This window comes from Mobula birostris, chromosome 13 (genome assembly GCF_030028105.1).
Source record: "Mobula birostris isolate sMobBir1 chromosome 13, sMobBir1.hap1, whole genome shotgun sequence".
Classification (NCBI taxonomy): domain Eukaryota; kingdom Metazoa; phylum Chordata; class Chondrichthyes; order Myliobatiformes; family Myliobatidae; genus Mobula; species Mobula birostris.
The window spans coordinates 85,501,658-85,507,657 of NC_092382.1; positions in this window are offsets into that span (position 1 = coordinate 85,501,658).

A 6,000-nucleotide genomic window follows, 5' to 3' on the forward strand; every position below is an offset into this window, starting at 1 on the left:
CCCCCCCCCCCCCCCACACACACACACTGCTGTCATGTAAGACCCTGGTTTTCCTGGTGCAGTTTTTATCCGAGTCCGCTTACAAGTCGTTCTGCGCCTCTGGTGTTTGAGCACCTTCTCACCTCAGAATCAGAATCAGGTCTATTATCACCAGGCATGTGTCGTGAAATCCGCTACTCCATTGCCGTTGATTACGATTTATTAGTTTCATGTAAGATCCTGACTGTGGTGCTAGTTGGGGTCGGGTAGCGGGAGGGACGTCTACGGGCTGATATTCAATATTTTCAGCCGAGACTGAAGAGTGTTTGGACCTCTTGGAATTAATGCTGAATGATGTGCATATCGGAGCATGGACTTGAGACCAGGGTTAGGTTAGCCTTGATCGTGTGGCCAGACGGAGCGGAACCGGGAGTCACACATTCTGTCCCACGCTCTCATGTTTACAGATCTGAGTAACGACCGTTTCCCAAGTCCAGGTTTCGAACTTAGAAAAGAGGCACTGGAATTCAAAACTTTCACCACCTACCTTGTCAATCTCTCTCAACATTTTTACACATGATCACTGACTATCCATGGGCGTGAGAATTTAGCGCTTGTTTTCCCTAATCTTGACATAATTTACACTGGATTTCAGTGTAATTTCGCCCAAACCCTGTGCAGTTTAAATAATATTTCGGACCTTGATGTTACAAAATCGTTGTTATCAGACCACCACTATATATGTCTTCTGAACATGCTATAGTTTCATGTCAAATTAACGGCATTCCCTATATTTACTCACCTAATTCCTCCTATCAGTATTAACAAAACAAACACATCTTCATCATTACTTCTGCAAAGTAGATTTTGCTCAGTGTATTCGTGGAAACTGTGACTGTTGCTGCATAATATCCTCTTGAAGATCTGCATGAATAAACAACGATTGCGTTTTTAATTCTCTGGAACATATAGCCAGTAATGAATTAATCACTTAGCTGATGAGACCGTGGCACATTTTGGTCCAACATAAATGATTGTTTTCTCCCAGCCCCTCTCTGTTCTGGAAATGAAGGCAAAAGTGCTGTGAAACTTCAGATATTTCTGATAGTATTTCCTTTTATAATCGGTTTATTCGCCACTGACCAAATGCAAAAAATGCGGATTCTCTCCACCAGCTTTCCATGTAGATCATGTTTCATGTAGTGTCCTTCTGCAAGGAGAAAGACATGCTACCAGTTTTGTGAATAAATTATGAGAGACAAAAGAACAATGATTACGAGTGGTTCCCATCTATGAGAAGGGTATTCCTGTACTGGGCAGCTTCATTTCCCAGACTTTCAGTAGATGGGCAGAGAGGGAACCCAGTGATTGAAACATGACTTCTTCAGGGAGCCAATCCTCAAAAAGGCGTCGGTGATCATTGAAGACCGGCATCACACAGGTTTTGCCCTCGTCTCGTTGCTGCAATCAGGAAGGAGGTAAAGAAGCCTGACGACACACATTCAAAGATTCAGGAACAGCTTCTTCTCCTCTGCCACCCGAGTTTTGAAAGGGTATTGAACCCATGATCACTACCCCAGTACATTTTTCACGGTATATGCTGTTGCACCTGATTCTGATTCTGACAAAAGGGGATTCACAACTGCACGCTGTGATGAATACCATCGGTGTTAATACAATAACGGCCGTACTTTCAGTGGCCCGGTTAAAAGAGCAACAGCACAGATAGCAGGTGAGAGCACGGTACTATAGGAGGACAGTGTAAAATCCGCGGGCCCGGGGTCAATATGGAAACAATGGTCACTTGCACCGTCAAGCCGTCTCCACCTTGCAGATGCGTCCGATCTGATCTCGCATCTCGGCTTCTCTCTCTCTACAATCTCTACGGTCGCCTTAACGACGGTACGCGACCACTGCTCCGTAGCATCCTCCTGGCCAGTGTATATTCACTAGAGTGCAGGTCACCGGGGCGAGGTGTAGATCGCTGTACTGGAGGGAAACAAGTGATTGTTGTGTTTTCTGATTCACTGAGACACTGCTCACCTGTAACACTCAGCCTCAGTCTACCAGATGGGTCGGTCGGGAGCATCCGATCAGAACAGAGGCGACGGCGTCCGCTTCGTCATTAACTGATCATGGCACTCGGACATGGCGCTCTTGTTTCATTCTTGTTCTCAAGACATGGACCATCTAGCGATTAAGTGTCGACCTTCCTTCTTACCGAAAGAGTTCCGCGCCCTGATCCTCACCGCAGTTTGTACACTGTCAAAAGCAGATGTCAAGCAAGCACGGGGTGTATTTAATGTCATTATAAAGAAACAGGAAATGACATACCCCGAGGGCTTTCATTTCTTTGCCGGACACCAGCCTAGCTTGCATAAGTCTCTGCCCAGTTACGTCAGCACATCACCTGCAGCACCCGACCCAGCACACTCGACGACTGCTGCACTACTATCTGAAATGCCTCGCTTCACCCTAGACAGCGGCAAATCTGACCATCTGACTGTCCTCCTTCTACTTGCACACAGGGAGAGACTAAGGGGCCAGGATGATTGACAACGATTGAGCTACGGATGGCGTCTGCATGGATTTTAGTGAAGCGTTTAGCAAGATCCCACATACGACACTGATTCAAAAGATTAAGATGGATGGGACCCGGGGTGAATTGGCCATATGAAGTCAGAACCGGCTTGCCCACGACAACGGGTGTTAGTCAAGGGGACCCATTCTGGCTGGAGATCTGTGATTAGTGAAGTTCCGCAGGGATCTGTGCTGGGTCCTCTGCAATTTGTGATGTATATAAATGTCCTGGATGAAAATGTACATGGGTGGGTCAGTAAGTATGCAGGTGAGACTAAGCTTGGTGTTGTGAATAACGTGGAAGACTGGCAAGGTAAACTGTAGATAAATTGCAGATATGGGTGTAGAAATGGCTGATGGAGTTTATCCTTGTCCAAAGTGAGGTGCTGCCCCTTGGTAGGTCAAACGTAAAGACACAACGTTGATGACCAGAAAGATCTTGGGAACCTCCTTGAAAGTGGCTATACAGATTGATAGGGGGGTTACGAAGGAATATGGCTTCCTTGCCTTTACTTGTCTAGCTGTTGAGTTCCAAAGTCAGGAATTATGTTGCACCATACACAACTAGTTCGGCCACATCTGGGGTATTGCATACTGTTCTGGTTGCCCATTCTAGGAAGGATGTCAAAAAGTTGAAGAGGGTGCAAAAGAGGTTTACGACGACGTTGCCTGGATTAGTGGACATGTGGTTGGACAAATTGGGTTGTTTTCTCCGGTGGGGACCGAGCGGAATTATGATAGTTTAAGGTTATGAAAGGCATAGGTAGTGTAGACAGACAGTATTTTTCCCCAGGTTTGAAATATCTATTATCAAACAGTATGCATTTAAAGTGACAAGCGTATTTTTACACCGAGACTGTTCCTGGAATGTGCACCTGGGGTGGTGGGAGAGACTGATACATCCGAGACTATGAAGAAATGCTTAGAGGGGCACAAGAATGTGAGAAAATGGAAGGATATGGACATTATGTAGGCAGAATGGATTAATTTAGTTGGCCATTAGGTGACTAATTTATTTAATTCAGCACAATATTTTGGGCCGAAGGGCCTGTCCTTGTGCTATACTGTTCTATATTCTAACATTGTTCAGTCTGCAATGTGTTAATGTGATTTTCAGTTCAATGTATTGTTTTACCGTACCGAGCTCCAGAACTTCTTTCAGCATTTTGTCCAACTTTGCCAACCCATTCCTCATTTCCACAAAGGATTCTCACATCACTCCCTGGGACTGGGAGCCTTTCCCCATCACCAGGCTGGGGAAGAGCGGGGAATCCTCTGTCAGGGTTCCCTTCTTTGTGAGTTCTGTGATTTCCTGTAAACTTGTTGAGTGACAGACTGAGTGAAAGAGAATGGGTAAGACAATATCTTCTCAGTGATCGTGATAGAGTAGAGGGATAGGTATAACATAGAGAGATAGGTAAAACCGAATATGAGAAAAGACTAACTGAAGAAGCGTTTTGAGGCATAAATAAATATGAGTATAGAATGATTTAAGGGACATCTTCAGGTATAACTAAATGTGGGCAGGATAGCAGAGGGACCAGAATGTTCTACAGAAAAGGGGAAGGTGTCCGCATGAGGAACTGATGGGTCAGCTTTTGGTGGAAAATAATTATAAATAACCAATGATGATTTTGTATCTAGGCTACCTTTGGCAGCAAATAATTATAACTAAGCAATGATGATTTATATCTAACAGTATCTTAACATGTGATCGAAACTATTCTAAAACTGTGTTAACTGGTGTCATTGTAAGATTTCCTGCGCACGTGATGATCAATGGTATAAATTGTGAAGAATTGTGATTCGGGTGAGGGTTGCGTCCGGATTGGCTTTTCGGGAGATCAGTCTGTAACTTCCCCAATAACATTCTATGAATAAAGAGTAAAGTTTAATCAAGCATTGCGTGTCTTATTGTAGTACTTGCGCTCTTGCATCGGGTCGATCCGCCTTGACATACTGGCGAGCCATCCAGGAGTCCAAGACGAGGCATCCCCGTGAGACGGCGTCAGTGATCGACTCGGTTGCGGTGACCTGAGACGAATGGGCCCACAAGGTAAGATTTACCTTGATCTGTCTCATCAGTTGTCCACCTTGACTATCCCTTCGTCTGGCGGGTAATCCTCTGACGGACTCCTTCCGAAACCTGAGTCGAGAATTGCCCGAGTACCACAGGTCAGAAGAAGGGGTAACAGTGGTCCTGACTGGATATTGTGAGTATTAAAGTTTGCGAGGTACTGTGAGTATTTAAGTCTGTGAGAGCTGAAGAATTGGGCAATGGATCATCAACAGTGATCTATTACATTTTACTTTGGATGCGTCACCGCGATAGGACAGTGGGTTAGCGGCAGTAACCTATTCCATTTTCAGGCTGGTGACCATTCTAATTGACGTGAGGGGGGGCGTTGTACATAGCGCGATAAATTGACCAGCACAGGACAGAGCAGACGTTTGGCCAAACACAGGGGAACAGGCTCTCCCCTGCAGTCTATACGGATATTGTAAATACGTTTGGGGGTAATCTTATGACAATTTGCCTGTCTCAGCACCCAGCCTTAGACCGGTTGTTAAGAGAGGAAATCCCCCACGCGAAGGTCAGGAACCTGAAGTGGCTGCAGAGAGACACCGCACAAGATTAACGGGGATAGGTGCTCAAGGTTAACGGGGAGTAGGGTTTATAGGTTATAAGGTGGTAAAACCGCACTCTTGACGCATCAGCATCCAGCCTTAGACCGGTTATTAAGAGGGGAAACACCCCACGCGAAGGTCAGGCCCCTGAAGTGGATGTGAGAGAAGGAGGCGGCTGACCCACCCGACTAGGAAATATGAGGCAAACATTAGATAAGTCCGGGAATAATACGCCATTATTTAAACTCTGTAGAGATGACCCTGAAAGAGAAAAAAATTACTGAAAGTTATCGTCATGCCTAATTCAGAAATTGGGTAGTGAAATTTGGCCTTTGGCTGGGACCTGGCACTTAGATAAATGTCTGAAGGCAGAAGAAGCAATTTGGAAACGTAATGCCTGACAAAAATGGAAGGTTTTAATGTCTAATTGGAGAAAAAACGGCCGAAGAATTAAATAACTGATCTAAGTGTACGGGGTCTTTCTTTTTTTTTTGTTAAATTTAAAATGGCTTCTTTATGTTATACTGTGGAATTCTGAGAAAGTCTCTAGCTAGACAGTTGCTTGGGTTATTATAGATAGCAGGATGCTATTAACCAGTGGGTGGTCATGTATCGTTTTGTTTTCGGATATAATACTGTATCATATGACTGGGAACAGGGTTTTGGCGGGGTGTCGGAGGAGAGACGAGGAGGACGGTGGACGTGCGGAAAGGCTCCGGTCGATCACTCCGGGTGGTCCCGGGCCGTGAGTCGACAGGACTCGGGTGGTCGTCCGGAATCAATTGAGCTCCAACGGTTGCGTGCGAAGAACTT